At 37.1% G+C, this 15,316-nt stretch overlaps 1 long non-coding RNA gene across 1 annotated transcript; it reads right to left on the bottom strand.

Moving 5' to 3' along the window:
- Positions 1–856: 856 nt before the first annotated feature.
- On the bottom strand, positions 857–13,626 carry LOC126831614 (uncharacterized). Its single transcript, XR_007684219.2, has 3 exons — positions 13,127–13,626; positions 3,894–4,085; positions 857–1,164 (listed from the first exon to the last, which is right to left on the bottom strand). It is a non-coding gene; the product is annotated as an uncharacterized LOC126831614 (long non-coding RNA).
- Positions 13,627–15,316: the final 1,690 nt, after the last annotated feature.

Below are 15,316 nucleotides of genomic sequence, written 5' to 3'. Positions count from 1 at the left end.
GGTGCTTGACTACGTGTGAAGAATCAATATCTATGTCCGGACCCCCCTCCCCCGGTACTTTTTCTATGTATCAGGATCTACTTCGATCATTTGGAACCCTTCAGTTTACCGCGACATGGTGAGATTTAGAGAGAATAAATATGATTTGAAAGTTCAACAAATCTCTAAAATGGTCGAATTTGTCGTTTGAAATATTATTGTAAAATGGGTCAGATCTCAATATTAAGGCCCCCTGCAGATGTCTCCAGGTCACGAGATATAAACGAGGTGAGGGCACGTGATTGTTGCCGATGTTTGAGGTTGTTTACATGTCGTATTCTTGACGAAATCTACAGATGGCCTTAATAATTAGATCTAACATTTAAAACGACGTCAGTACCGGACGACATGTGTTTGTTTGCGGAACTCCTTTTTTTGAAATGGGGTTTAACGTCCTACTGTTCTTCACCGAACTGCTCATGAAGACGGATTTCGACTAATAAATTAAGCAATTTAACGGATGTTTCTGCATTACCATGACAATTTCCATTAGTACACCGGGGATTAGGTGGTCGAGATGTCTAAGACGTGCGCACGTTCGCTTTAGATCATAAGGTATGTCATTGATTCAAGTGACATGGTGTCTATCCGTGTAGGGTCGCTTCCCACTCCCGTCGAATAAAGACCCCCTACATGCAAGCGAATTATTTACATAAAAATGTACCATATATTAGTCACGAAATTACCTAGGTTATGTCGAGTGGACGTTAAACACCATTTCTTTCCCTCATTTTAAAGGTTAAAGAGAATCGTTGAAACTCGACATAACTGCGTCGCAGGTTTAGTTTCAAAATACAACTATACAACAATCAACCAGTTGAACACAGGGTACCTGATCGATAAAAATACAAAATGTACAAAATGGACCAAGGAGCTAAAAATCTGATCACACGACTTTTTGACAAACGACTCCTTTAAGCCAAGACGTTTTAGCGTCGTTAAAGCCAGTTGTTGAATATTCTTCCTCGTATCTTAAGGCTAGATAGTCTTCATCTGTTTTATTTTGTGGTTGCTCTGGTAACCATAGACTCCAATCGATCAAACTTCCATCAGAGAGCACCCATTGTCCCTCTTCCACCTCGTCACTACCATCAATATAAAACCCCGCTGCCACTGCCCTGTAATCTGTAAAACAACCAATCTTAAACCTTGACATAAAAACAGGAGATTTGAATCGGTCAGTTAATGGGGATGAAATGAAGTATAATGCCCTACTGTTCTGCACCGAATCATACGAAACTTGGGCTGTCTGTGTACAGTTAGCTCCGCTTGAGAACAGACAATAATAAGCCATATGTAGGGTGACCCATGTACTCACAGAAATACAGTCCACCGCTGATAGTTCGAGACTACCACTGAAGCGTGCACATTCGCCGTGCCGAGACCAACTTTCTGACAGTATGATACTATAAATAGCCATGGCACGTGCAATTCTCTACAAATCTATCAACTATTACAGCCGTAAAAAATTTATTGTTGACGATTTTGAATATCAGTTAAATTAAGCTTCTTGGTTATTACAGCAGATTTAGAAATTACGTTCGTTTCATTTTTTAAATCGCTTTATCATTAACTGTACCGTTAAGAGCGGCATCTTTTGGTTTAGTACAAATAATATCTCTGAATCACTCGGGTTAGGCAGGAACATGATACTAGCAGTAGTTTCATTTTACTTTTACAAGCTTCTTAAAACGATTGTTGAGCTACCTAACGTGCTTATTTCTAAATTCAATTTCTTGTTCTAGCTTTCTGTTACGTTTCGTAAAAAAAGTAGTCTTGATTATCCCGACCTTTCAATCAGACGTAGAATGGTCGATAGACTGGTTAAGCGAGACTAATTTCAAAACACGGGCACGTAACCTATCTTTTACTCAAAAGTGTCTGGATGTTATGGACGACTCTTGGAACCAGTTTTCAGTCTATTATTTATATATGATTAATGGTCATAGCTTATTAAGTACAACATGATCGTTTATTTAGTGACTATAATTGTGTGAAACTGATTTGAGGCTTGGCATATATATAAATATTGTGGCGTAATTGTCGAGATATATGGAGATATTTATTTATGGTGGGTCACCCTACCATATGTAACTGTAGCCACTATCTGTCTCCTGTCCTCAATCTCTCAAGGTTTATTTATTCAGCTCTCATTTAATTAAATTGAACTTGTTTATTTAATCGCCGTGTTTATAACAGATGTGAAATGGAGTAGAACTGCATTATATACTCTTCAAAAAAAGTAGGGGATATTCAGAAACAATACAAAACTGCGGAAATGCAATGCTGTTTTTATTAGAGGTAACCAGTGTATGTTAATAACAGGCCAATTGCCTACACATGAACATAAACAGTTCATATGGGCGACTTATCCGACGGCCACATTTCACTCGCAAAGAGATACACTGTCAAAAGTGAAAACGGACGTTTTTGATTTTTGTCTTAATAATGAGTAATTGCTCCACCAATCCTCAGACATTCAGCAATTCGTCGTGGCATGCTCAGAATCAACCGTCCAATCAGGATTTGGGGCAATCTGACCCACTCCTCTTGCAGTGCCACGTCCAATTCTTGCAGTGTTGTCGGTTGACGTCGACGAACACACTCCCGATCAAATTAAACGTAACACACTAAAGCAAAGATACACTAAACAGTTAATCTTATGCAAGAACCGATAGGAAAGCAAACATGGATAGGATAAACCAGCACGCGGCAGTTTTCATCAACCCTTCCTTGAAGTGTCAAATTTGACAATGAACCCCTCCTCCCACGTGTATGGTGCTATTGCGTGTCGCATGTGCAGCTCAGTGGTTCTGTTGGGGGCGATAGATTCTTCATCTGTTAACACACTCTCACAGCATGTCAAGTGTCCATGACTATTTATCATAACACAACCTGCATAGGCATTTGTATTTCAATATCCCCTACTTCTTTTTGAAGAGTATAAAACAGTATACTAAATGTTGGATATGGCGGCCATTCAAGGCAGAGATCTATTCTTGAAGTAAGAAGTAGATGGATCTCTGTGTGCAGAATGGCACCGAATGAAAACTGGCATACAGGGAGCTTTTAGGCACATTTTGCCCCGACAACGGCGTCACTATTATGGGGTTCTTTTACGTGCATGCCAATCCGAAGGACTATACGGGGCAACGGGGAACTACGTCGGAAAATCCAGATGAACTTTCCCGGCTAACACTGGGACTTCCAGGCTAGCGAGCCAATGTCTTACGCACTGAACCACTGTGGCATGGTAATGATAATGATAACGATAATCGTAATCGTAATGATAATGATAATCGTAATGATAATGGTAATGGTAATGACAATGATAACGACAATGATAATCGTAATGGTAATGATAATGATGATAATGGTAAAGATGGTGATAATGATAATGATGATGGTAATGCTGATGGTAATCATAATGATAATGGTAATGAAAATGGTAATGAAAATGATGATGATAATGGTAAAGATGGTGATAATGATAACGATAATGATAACGATAATGGTAATGGTGATGATAATGATAATGGTAATGATGATGGTAAAGATGATGGTAATGGTGATGATAATGGTAATGGTAATGGTAATGATAATGGTGATGGTAATGATGATGGTAATGGTGATGATAATGATAACGATGACGGTAATGGTGATGATAACGGTAATGATAATAGTAATGATAATGATAGTGATACTGATAATGGTAAAGATGGTGGTAATGATGATGAAGGCGATGACGATGATGATAATGATGATATATTATGTCATACTAACTTGATAATGACGCAGATTATGACGACGACGACGATGTTCATGATAATGATGATGTATTCTGTTATACTAACCTGACGATGAGTTTAATTGTTGAGCCACGTGGTTAATTTGTTGAGTATTGTAACCAGTAAAGAGAACGTCGCCGTCTCCGTCACATTTACTGATGGCGCCAGCACGATCCACCGATATTTTATGTGGTTTGTAACATAAATTATAGCCTCTATGGTTGATATATTCATCATTTATTGGACAAGAACCAGATACTGTAAATATAAAACACACCAAATATTATTACTGTATAGTTATAAATAATATTTATACCACAAGAAACTGATACCACGAATATCATTACTTGATAGTTATAAATACCATTTATAGGACACCACATATATTATTATTTAGTTATAAACATTTAAACCCCATCCATGACTGATACAAATATCAAACATAGAATTTAGCCCACACATGATCTGAATTATGGTTGATTCAAATCGATCTGTGTTCAATTGAATTATGATTGATTCAAATCGACCTGTGTTCAACTGAATAGTAAGTGCGGGTGAACTGCACTACATATAAAGCTGTAAGATAAACCCTCGGATTCAGTGGGTGCTCGATTATAGGTTAAATCTAAATATTAAGGCCACCTGCATGTTTTGTCAAGGTAACACTATATGGCGGATGTCGCTTAAATCTATTTACCAAGACCACCTTCAGATTTCCTCAAGGTCACGACATGTAAATAACCCTAACCAAGCTCTAAGCCTTACCCTAACCCTAACCCTCGGCAACAATCACGGGCCTCTTGTTTACATCTCGTGACCTTGAGGAAATATGCAGGTGGCCTTGGTAAATAGACCTGACTGGCGTATGCCCGTCTTCATTAGCCCAGTCGGGGTAAAACAGTAGGACATTTCACAAATGACCGAATTCTTTGGACCTATTTTTTAATATTGATTAATTAAATATTTAACGATTTGTTCTGTTTTCGTTTTTACTTTTTTCCAAAGGAATAAGGAATTTATTGATCCCCTGCAGCTTATCAATAATATGTTTTTTGTCCAACAATGAGACTGAGATGATCCATAAAACTTGTTCCATAAAATATTTAAAGATTCATTATGTACGAGTTAAATCGACCCATTTCGGATCTTTATTTCGACTTCAAATATTATGTAAATTGTTATTTAGACATTTATTAAGATGACAAGCCTTCAATGAATTCTCTAGATCATCGGATGGCAGAGATTTAAACGGATTGAAATATGACCGCCATTTAATGATTTAATTTAATAATGGTGAATTAAAGCTCAGTTTCGATTAACAAGTACCGTTAAAACTTCAACCATTGATAACTTCGCTCAGAATAAAGTAATTTGAATGAAATTTTCAATATATTTATATTTCATTATCTATCTTGGAACTTCTATCTCAAATAATGCATCTTTAACTAAGGAAATATATTTACGTCTAGGGGGTGAAAACACAAGATTACTTACTTACTGAAAAATCGATATCAAATCAGAAGGAATAATAATTCCTCTGTTATTTTTATAGATTTCTGGGCTATCAAAATTCAGTCGCCACAATCAGAATACAAGACAAACAATCGTTCAATGAATTTGAACCTGTGGGAATCTGGGAATTCCGGAATTGAATTTCTCTCTGGTCCGTGAAAGCTATCAGTTGAGTAAACACGACATGGCATGCGCCAACTGAATAGGAAACCATCTTGACCAATCACTATACCTGAAACGTTTGATAACGTCACGATTCTATTGACGTCACATCTGTTATCAGGAATGACAGAACAGTGGCTGGATTCAATTCCGCTAATCGTACACCACCTTGTATCCAAAAATGTCTTCACCTTCGCGTTTTCCCCGTCAACCGAATAAAAGATCTGATGAAATAACCAAAATGACAGGCGTGAATCTACGAAAGGAGAGTGGAGTCAGCTATCATACGCCCTTTCATAACACGTGTGTTCCGGGGCAATTTACCAAGTGGCAATATAATCAACCCCCCCCCCCCCAAAAAAAAACAACAACAAAAAAATAAACAATAACAAGATTATGGACATGTTAACATTAAACTGCTAAACGACGTTGTGAGCGCATGCACGTTTGGGTGGTTAGTGTGTGGAAGAGGGGGAGGGGCGGGACGGCGACTTTTGAGAATAGAAGATTTAGATGGAGAGCTTGCCGATATTGATATAATATTTCCAAAAATAGATAACGAAAAAGTAATATATTGCAAATTTAAACATCATTTGAAGCTACAAAATAGATCTGCAACGGGCGAATTTTACTCGAACATCATTATACTATAGGCTGATTACTAATGACAACTGATTTCACCTTGAGTACACGTATTGCCGCTTTTAGGACAATGTTGGTGTCAGCCAGTGTGATAGAAGTGGTTAAACACAGTCCAAATATAATATCAGCACACAGATCAATGCTACGGTAGATACCTAAGATTTAACATCAACGACATCGATTATTCAATTATTGAAATATAATACACTGATATTCAAGCTTGCCACAATCACAATACTGTACTTTGATTTAAAATAATTTACTTTTAATATAGTACGACGCTATGGAAGCGTATCAGTGCCAAGATTAAATTCTCTGTTATAATGTCTTTTCGATTGATTATATGTAAAATGTATAATGTATAAAGTCCTAATACCGGTAATGATCAAGTCAAAATACCTCTAAGGCAAAGGTAAAATGTACAACGTCTAATTTAATGTGTCAAATGATAAATGTTTTGTTGGAAAATGCTGTTTTGTGGGGTTTTTTACGCGTCATCATTTTACATTTCTCTCATTACATTTTACATTTGATCTCCGTCGCATCTCATTTGTCCTTCACGCTTTCTACATAGCATCTTACGCACAGCGCTGTCTTTGATATGCAAATGTAGAATATCACGTGACTTATTAATATACCCAAACGACGCCGCGATCAACCCAGCACACTATAAGCTAGCACACTGGTAACGATACCCTTCAATACGACGCTTGACTGGGTGTGATGTGTTCGTTTAACCCAATGGACAAAACCGTCAAATGCCAAAATTGCGTCATTTTGATTAATTAGAAATGTATACCCTGATTTATCGTAACAAAATAAAATATATTCTATCTATTTAATAAGACAAATGATGTAGGTTTATAGGTTACAGCGCTTTAAAGTTCAGATAATCGAAACATATTTTATAACAGAATCCACAGGGGATTTTATGGCGATCTAATTTTTCTTAAAAATACTTGAAATATCTAATTTCAGTAAGATTAAAAGCAAATTAAAGGAAATAATGGTCATTCATGAACGTAGGATTTTTATAACGCGGAAACAGGTTAAATATCGTAGCAATAAGAAATGTTGTTTTATTCCCGTGAAGTCATTTCCATGGTAATTATCTCAAAATTAAATGTGAAAATATATTATGTTAGTGCCGAAATGACCTAGTTGAGTTAAACCCTCAACTAACGGTACAAGAGCAGCAGTGACTTGGTGATTGAGACGTCGGTTCGTTAACCTGCAAGTCCGTGTTCGATCCCGTTGCAGGCCGGAAAGGTTGATCGGGTTTTTCCGGCGTGGTTCCCCCTGGCAGCTGGAATTGGGATATGCTAATTGTAGGCCGCTTTGAAAGGATCGGGAATTTCCGAAGTCCACGATGTCCGCTTTTTATAAATGAGTACTTTGGGGAATACTAACTCTCATCCTTTTTAAAAGACTGAACTTGGGTCCCATTAACTTTTACCCCCTCAAATGTGTTATAAGGGCTAGTGTTAGTGTAAGTTTTACCCAAAATACACATTTAGATACAGCGGCCATTGTGGACTCCGGAAAATCCCGAACCTTCCCAATTCGTCTACAATTAGCATCTCCCGTTGGAATTCGAAATAAGAGTAAGCCATAGCGCCGCTCTCCGGACAAAATTTCTCCCATAGCACACCGTATGGCGCACGGTCGTCTTCATTAGACCAGTATGATCTCTCTCGTTAGAGTTGATTACCAGTTGATTATTCCAAAGTAAATAAAAAGCATTGATTTCTTCATGCATCTTTAAAATTCTTGTGCGTCATGATTTGTATTTATCGGTAAGTATCGAATTTTTCATGGCTTAATCGATACTAAAATAAACACAAATTGATTATTTGACGGGCGAAACTAGGTCTAAAAGCGAAGGTCTATTTTAACTTGCATCGGGACGAAAACCTGAAATCGGTGCTTTGAAAAAATGATATGTAACCTTATGAATCTTCGAAGATTCTACGAGGTAGCTGTAAGATTAAAGCACTCATTATTGGGAGTGCATCCAAAATTTCTAGCGTGGATTTCAGTTACAAGGTCCTCCCTGATAAACAAACGATACATTTTTGGAAAGCTTATAACACCAGGAACACAAATCCCGAGAGTTCCAAGCAAAATGTTTGCAATAACTCGATTAAGGGCCTGATGAAAATCGTCATAATTGTCAAGTAAATGGTATATTTATACTAACAACTGTGAAGTTGACATAAAAATTGGTGAAAATCCCCCGATGCCTTCATCCTCGGCAAAAAGGACCTTGTATCAGAATTTTGTTTCTAAGCAAGCTAGAAATTTTAGCTGCAGGCCTATATGATCATCTATCACCTCGTTGATCTACGTAAGTAGTGACAAACCATGTAATACACTGAATCTGAAATATGTACGAAGTTTGTGATCTTGGTTGGGTTTGTTATTGGTGCTAGTATCATCAAAGTGTTATCAAGTTTGGGGGGGGGGGGGGCGTATGATGTATGGGGAACACGAGGGCATGGTAGTCCGTCGTATAGGTATTTAGCAATGGGGTGAGGGGGTGAAGGACCCAGAGAAAAACACACGAGACGGGGCAGACAACCCACTTGTTGTCAGCTTTGGATCGAAACCAAACCTCCTGTGACATAAAACGCACCAGCTTGACCACTCGACCACCCTACCCCTTAGCAAGGAACAAAAATAATACTTACGGCATTTTATCATGAGTTTATAAAAACGATTTAAAAATAGGAAGGTCTTCGAGAGGCATTGATTTATTGATCAACAGAATTGATAAAAATAATACACTGTCTGGTTTTAGAAAGGATATTTGATAATGTATAAATCTATCTATTAATTTATTAGGTTCCCACGACTTCGCTAAAGGAATCAATCACGACAAAAAACTACCACTAAAACAAAACGATAAAAAAATGGAGTGAAATATTATGTGAATGAAGATTAAGTACAAAAACCAAGACGAATATCTAAGGAAATATTTTTAAAAAGATTTGAAAATGGAAATGTCTACAGTGAAACATTAACGTTTAGATCGATATGATGTATAAAAACTAAAAACAACTGTCTGGTCTCAGGCTTCTGGGCTTTTAATAAAAGTTGGATAATGTACTGGTATTCATTATAAGGTGATGCTAATTGTAGGCCAGCTGGGGAGGTTTGGGAATTTTCGTCCACAATGGACGCTTTATATAAAGAGTATCTCTGGGTATACTAACCCATTTATGAGGGTACATTGGATCCAAGTTCACTCCTCTAAAACGGGTTAGGGTTAGGGCTGGTATTCCCCAAAAAATACTCATATATGGGAACGGATTCGGCAATCATCGGATATTCCCATGATAGCATCACCCTTGATTATCGCAGTGGATATTTGACCGTGTCACGGTTTCATTTTATTTTGGCTATTCAGCCGGAACTTCCGTTTGACATGCACAATTTTGAATTTCTAGCTGTTTCTGCCGGCAATCGTAACACGTAATGTTATTTTGCCGCACGTACGGGTCTTCTGCACCAAGGGGTCGTTTAACCCGAGAACAATAAAGTGATGTTTACAACAGCTATTAGTCCTAGTGTGACACAGGAGTTGAAAATAAAATATACACTAAAATACTGTTCATTGTAGTTTTTATATGTACAGAAATTATTGCAGGTACCTAAAATATGAATAAAAATATAACCCTGAATGAACTTTTGACATAATTGTGAAAGTATCAGCGGTAGGCGTGCATGTTGTGGTGATTTTGAAATATTGACATACCATTTTTGATAACATACTAAGAGAAAGAAATGTGGTTTAACGTCCACTCGGCACAAACCAGGTCATTTCGGGACTAGCATATGGTTCAATTTTATTTCAATAATTCGCTTGCGTGTAGGAGTCTTTAGCAGTGGGAGAAAACCCACGAGGTTGTACAGGCGACCCTACTCTTTGTCACGTACAAGCAGGGGATTATCATTATCATCCACAGTGTTCGACATTCCAAATACGACTTGTTGGTTGATTTGACTTCATTTATAAATTGCTCACAATATGGAATTTAATGATAGATTGAGAATGATTGTTAAAAGAGTCATTGTAGCTTCACAAAGTTATTAAACTTACTAAACATTGAAATTTAAAAAAAAAAAAACTTGCTATACATTGAAGTTATAAAACTTGCTATACATTGACGGTATAAAACTTGGTATACATTGACGTATACATTGACGGTATAACATTTGATATACTTTGTCGATATAAAACTTACTATACATTGACGGTATGAAACTTACTATACATTGACGGTATATATTTTAATACTCATATTCTTTATAACAGACCTATAAAAAAAAGAATAATTGGTTCGTGTTACACTTAAAATGTCAATTATTAATTACACAATTACATTAACAGAAATTTATTTTTGATTGATCTTTACTTTATAGTAGAGATGCATTACGTAAACAGAAAATAATTTATTTTTCATCAACCTATACTTTATATTAGAGATGAATTACGTAAGAGCTAAATTTGCCGTTTGCTGGTCTTTATTTTGGCCTCAAATGTTAAATATATCATTAATTAGACATTTAGACAAGCCTATAATCAACTCTCTAGATCTTCGGATGGTTGTCATTTAGAATGGAGTGGAACACGATGGTCATTTAATCATTTAATTTAGAAATAATCGAGATTTTGTTTATTCTCGTAGCAACAGTAACAATGACAACTGTTTACAAACAGTCAGGGTGAAGCCATTTGATTGACATGTTCAATATTTTCCCCATTTCATTTTCTTTTTTTAAACTGTTGTAGCAAGGACGACCATCTCTTAATCTAAATCTTACATAATGTACCTTTAACGTGGTTAAAATACCTTTAAGTTTAATAATAATAATAAAAAAAAATCTAGAAAACAAAATTGACGGAAGTTCCAATTTAACGAAGTGTTTCTGATGAAAGAAGAATAAAAATGTATTATTTGTTTTTTCAATTTGACGACTTCCTTTAGAATTTGTTCATCCTTCAGCTTGCGTTGTTTAACCAAAATCGATACTGAAATGAAATGAAATGGGGTTTAACGTCCTACTGTTCTGCTCCTATACTGGGCTAATGAAGACGGGCATACGCCATACAGTGTGCTATGAGGGAAATTTTGCCCGGGCAGCGACACTATCGCCTACTCTTATATCGAATTCCAACTGCCAAGGGATCTTTTACGTGCATTCCAAAGTAAACACGGGACCTCGGTTTTTCGTCTCATCCGAAGGACTAGACAGCTGTCCTTGTCAGGCCCTCCGTCCTGCATCACTGACAAGGGGGAACTACGCCAGAAAATCTGGATGAACTTTCTTGGCCAATGCAGGGACCGAACACCAGGCTAGCGAGCAAGCGTCTTAACCAGCCAGCCACCGTGGCTCCCCAAAATCGATACACAATGAATGTTATTTAACCGAATGTTATTTAACCGTTTGTCCTGTACATCTGACATTTGTTGTATAAATCCCATATTGTCCAATTAATATTATCGTGTTGCTATTTTGTTTGTTAGGATTTTTCTTAAAATTCTAAATTAGTAAAATGTATTACCATCAAATTGAGAGTCCCTAAAATAACATGCGGTGTCACGTGGGAGAACTTTCCCTGTAGAGCGAATTCTTTTAATTTTTCCAAATACTCTTAGACAAGCCTTAGATTACGTGTACTCTTCTATACTCTGGGTTCATCCATGGGGTATTCACGTATTAAAATTATCTGCCCTTGACTGTAGCTTGATTCCACGAACCAATGAAAAACAGTTGGTTTTTTTAAAAAAAAAAAAACAGTCTTAGCTTCATTCCTTACATTTACAACAATATGGCTGCTTCCACCGAGGTGATATCGCAGACAAGCTTGTTTGTTGAAACAAGATGTCAGTTATACTTCACCAACTTCCTCTGTATTAAACGCATTTTTTGATTGGTCGATAACAATAGCCTAGTCATCAAGGGCAGATAATTTGAATACGTGTCTCCCCCATAGATAAACCCAGGGATTAGTGGAGTGGAACGGATGCGACCAGTGGGGATACCGAGGGTGGCACATGCTTATGAGTATTCCGCCCTACAGACTAGGGACTGTACCTTATCAGATTCCCTACTCCGCACTGCACCAGTGCATCCAGTCTGGGCAATCACGATGAACATGCGGGATATCCTTACGGCTAGCCCCCGGATCCATTCACTTAATTTGATATGTACGTGTGTTTGTGATTTCTGCGTTTTGTGTCTTGTCCGTAGATTTGTCCGTGTAAATTATGTGTGGTGCAGTCCCCCCCCCCCCGCACTTACTATTAGTATGCCAGCTACTTACTCGTAGAGCCACAGTATCCCTTTCATATTATGAACGACACACATTTACTTTTATGGGAGTGGGAATACCACTGCTTTCATTTCGGCTTTTAAAAGCGAATCGGGGGAACTCCAACCGCATTTATAACTTTGTCGCAAAGGTTGTACAGAAGTAAATAGTGTGCGGGTCGACGCTTGGTGTTGGGGCTGGTATCAAATCAACCCAACAAAGTTAGAGAGTAAACACCTCGGCAGATTATTTAAACTAGGAGGCTTCTGCATACTAAAAATTAGTAAATGGGTCCAGGCTCCAACTACGAGCGTCTACTGGGTTGTCCAGCCCCAGTCCACGGTATTAGTGGTCGCATGCTTCCGTGCTTCGTTGCGCTGATTAAGAAGCAATCAAAATTACAATTATGTGGCTATAGTGGCTACTTAAAATATTATTTTATTGAAGGAAAAACGAAATTCCACAAGCATACAAAAGGCGTGTATACATGCCGCCACTGCATAATTTGCAAAAGCAAAATACCGTCAAATACCAATGAATAAGTAGTAAATAATAAAAAAAAACCCTAACCCTCAAATAATATAGAATAACCTACCGTCAAATACTATAGAATAACTCACTGTTAAATACTACAGAATATGTAGTAAATAATAAAATAACTTACCGTCAAATACTACAGAATAGGTAGTAAATGGTTTAGCCACGCCATCAACTGGACTGATGAAAACTACAGGGTGATTTTGACAGGATCTTTCAACATTGTTATAGAAATACGACAAACAATCAGAATTCTCCGTACACTTCAGGGCGCATTCTGTCTTAGATTTAACTGAATCGAATGTCTCTAATATTTCCCTGTCCATGATAATATCGTTAAAATCATTTTTCATAAACGATATTGTAGAAATGAAGCTAGTATTTACAACACAAAACACAAAAGTTAATATTATTATTATATATATCATTGTGTACGTCACAGTAGGTAAATTAAACAGATAATCTACAATTTCTTATAACAGGTAATCTGCAAGTTAGGCTTGGGTAATCCATATTTCTCATAACCGTCTCTGAATTATATTTTACGACACATCTAGGTAATAATGTACGTTCTAACTGGAAGTCAACTCGAGGACATCGATATAAAGAGAGAATTCCTCCGCCAGTCTCTTCGCTTGTACATGTTTTACAGCGGAAGTTAACACGATATGAAGTAGAAAGCGTGAGTTGGTGTTTTTGTCAGCGCCGAATCACTGCGAGAAGACTTAGACTGTTGTACACTTTTCTCGGACGGTAGAAATATAAAGATGTTCACAGCAAATTGTTTTAAAAACCTGTAGTGGAACTTGAGTTAACAGAAATCGCACGTTTTTCTGGATAACCCGTTTATTAGTAGTGATAATACAATTTATTTCAGTAGTGGAATACCGCGTTTTATCTGTTTTATCTCTCTGTTGAATATATAGGCAATTAAATCTAAATTTTAAGACTCGAACCCTATTATTACAAGTAAGTGAAAAAAAATTGCTGTTTTGAAGATGGTTTAGAAATTTAGGAAATTTATCGGAAAAGACATTTTTAAAACCTGTCATGGGCCGTCCAGAAAGAAGACAAAGGGAAAAGAAACGGGCAGAGTGGATATAAGTGTACTATTTTTTAAGTTTTAAACATATTAAACACTTTATTGAATTTTTTTTTTCGATTAAAAAATTGCTCTCTGAACTATTTTGTTATTGGTAAAAACTACTCAGAATCTCTGAGAATGCATATTTAGACACCATTTTGTAACAAAAATTCCCCCCAAAAATAAAAGCCCCCCCCCCCACCTCTAGCAGCTCATGCCAGCGGCGTTCGGTTATATAGTAGGTACTTTTGTTTCACAAACGAACCCGTCCACCTTGCTTCCAGCCTACGGGCCCGACTCTATATGAACACTTATAAATTTCTAAAGAAAATATTCTTTAAATTGTTATTAGGATCTACACTGCGTTGTAAAGATTTGTAGGCCTGAACATTTGTGTATCCAATTGAATACACATTTTGCTCAAAGACTTTACGTAGTCTTCGAACACTACCGGGAATGGAAGCGGAGCTGGAATATCAGTACTGTAAATATTTCTAGTTGTTGTAGTGTACATGAGAGAATAAATCGTGAACGGTGGCTTGAAGATTTGTCTTTAGATTAGATTTCGTATCATTTGCTGCCTCAGGGATTAGAAATGTTTGCCAGAAAATGATATTGAAAATACCCACAGAGTGCGTTTTAGTGCGTCTAGTTTTCAAAAAATTTCGGGGGAGGACCCCCGAACACCCTTCTTTACCAATGGTCGCCCGCGCATGGACTGTCCCCACCAATAATTTTTGGCGATCTGCCCCCTTGACTGCAAGAAGCTGTCCGTTAAATAAAATCCTCATCTCTCGTGTTTTAGTTGAAGGAATGTTGGAAAAACAGCATAACATCGTCCTGGAGACAAGGGGTGTTTGCTAGCTACGAGAACGTAACTAAAAACGTTGAGATATACTAATGTGCTTGTTTTTAGCTACGATTGGGTGCCTTTAGTTTCACCTGGCAAACTTAATTTCTTTATTAATGCATGTACCAACTTAAAAATAAGTTAATTTCATACTATTAGTACTTATTAAACATACGCAGCCCAATCTACTGATACAGCAGTCATATATCAGTAAATATTCACAATAAAGTAAATCAAGCGTTGTTTTTATCAAAATTGATACGGACATCCATTATTACGGCGTATTACTCCTGCGCAACTCTGATCAGGTTAGTACTTTGATTGGCTATTGCACACGAGGCCCCGCCTTTATGTGTTAAGACGTAAATTTAAAATGTCGGAGA

Source organism: Patella vulgata, chromosome 9, assembly GCF_932274485.2.
Source record: "Patella vulgata chromosome 9, xgPatVulg1.2, whole genome shotgun sequence".
NCBI lineage: Eukaryota > Metazoa > Mollusca > Gastropoda > Patellidae > Patella > Patella vulgata.
The sequence above is the reverse complement of the archived record's forward strand: the minus strand, read 5'-3'. Positions and strand labels throughout refer to the sequence as shown.